This window comes from Dipodomys merriami, unplaced genomic scaffold (assembly GCF_024711535.1).
Source record: "Dipodomys merriami isolate MVZ:Mamm:240054 unplaced genomic scaffold, mDipMer1.0.p SCAF_46, whole genome shotgun sequence".
Lineage (NCBI taxonomy): Eukaryota > Metazoa > Chordata > Mammalia > Rodentia > Heteromyidae > Dipodomys > Dipodomys merriami.
Genome location: NW_027206024.1, coordinates 776,552 through 778,626, shown reverse-complemented (window position 1 = coordinate 778,626; position 2,075 = coordinate 776,552).

Here is a 2,075-nt window from a genome sequence, read left to right as displayed (position 1 = left end):
TCTGATGTTTCTTCATGCTTTTACACATAATCCATCATTTCAATATTGATGTTGAGTTTTAAAGGATAATTTGTGTTTTAAAATGAGGGCAATGCATGCAGTTATAACTCAAGACGCTAAAGTAGGAATATCCCTATTTAGTCAAGGCTGCATAGAGAGGTCATTTCTAAATCCCCATACTATATGCTGAAAATGGAGGGCAATTGTTTGTGAACAATTACAAGTGAGAGATCTGAGTGAGAGATCACAGTAGATTTTGGTCATTTCAGTTTGTATTTAATATTTACATGAATTTATAACATTTTCTTTTTCCCCTTACTCTCACTATGAAATTTGGAAACTTTGTAGTTTGTTTTGGCTTGCTGCATGTAAAAGAAACATAGTTTTCCTTTGTATCATATTAAACATTTTTTTCTGTATTACAATTTATTATTTTTGAAAATATTTGTGTTTCTTTTTTCTCCAACTAGGGACTGGCCAATGTTTGAGATTTTGCTCCATTCTGCCAATTGAGCCACAGCTCAAATTGCAGCTTCTTTCTTTTTTGAATAGTCTCATGCAAATCCCAGCAAACTAAGGAGGCTGAAATCTGAGGATCTTGGTTTGAAGCCAGTCTGAGCAGCAAAGTCTGGGTTTCCTTTACTTTTTTTCTATTGGTTGTGGGACCTGAACTCTGGCGCTGTCCCTCAGCATTCCAGCTTAAGGTTAGCACTCTATCGCTTCAGATGCAAAACCATTTCTGGCTTTTTCTGCTTATGTGGTTCTGAGGAAACAAACCCAGGGCCCTCACGCATCAAGGCAAACTCTCTACCACTAAGCCAACTTCCGAGCCCGAGTCTGGGATTCTTATCTCTATTTAATCACCAAAAAGCTGGGGGTGGTAGAACCCTAGCCTTGAGAAAAACTGGGCAAGTTCAAGCCCTAGTGCTGGTAATTACACAATTACTGGTTATTACACACAGCTACGACTGGCTTTGACTGCCGCCCTTAGAATTTGCCTCTTGGGTAACTAGGTTTACAGGCCTGAGCAACCAGCCTCTGACTTATTTTAATATATTTAATCTGGTATTGTCTTCAACCACAATGCTTTTTTATTGTGGTCAGTAGACCCGATCTCTGAGCCTCATTGCTATTTCTTACCTATTTTTAAGGAGGGTAGGGGTTGAACTCTGGACCTGAATACTGTCTTCGAATTCTTCAGCTTAAGGCCAATGCTGTACCATTTCAGCCACTGTGCCACTTCTAGTTCTCTGGTGGTTAAATGGAGATAAGAGTCTCATGGACTTTCCTTCCCAGGATGGCTTTAAACCATGATCTTCATATCTCAGCCTCTTGAGTAGCTAGGATTACAGGCTAGAGCGACCAGCGCCCATCTATTTCTGAGCCGTTTAACACAACGATGATGTTTTACAACTTCAACCACAGCTCCACTTCTAGTTTTTTCTGGCTTATTGGACCTAAGATTCTAATGTACTTTTCTGGTTAGTGTGGCTTCAAACCATGATCCTCAGATTTCAGCTTCCTTAGGTGCTCCGATTATACAGATGAACCACAAACCCATTGCTCATTTAAAAATGTTAATATTTTCTTTTTTCCACTTTTTCTTTTTAAAAATGTCCTTGTTTTTTATTTCTGTATATGTGTAGTCCTGGGGCTACAAATCCAGGCCTGGATTCAATGCCAGAGTTTTTTCTTCAAGACTAGCGGCTTACAACATGAGCCAAATTATAGCTTTTGGCTATACTTGTTTTGTCTTGGTGCTTGAACTAAGGCCCTGGGTGATATCCTAGAAAGTGATTGCCCAGTTTGCCACTTGAGTCACAGCTGAACTCCAGCTTTTTTTTTTTAATTCTTGGCAGTTAATAGGAGATAAGACTCCTATGCCAAGCCGAGCATGAAACAGTTGGCTGGAATCTGAAGATCATGGTTCAAAGCCAACCAGGGCAGGAAATTCCAAGAGAATCCTAGCTCCAATTAATCAATGAAAAGCTGGAAGAGGTGGAGCTCTATCCTGAACAAAACAGCACACAGATGCACACACAAAGAAAGCCTCATGGACTTTCTTTTATGGGCTA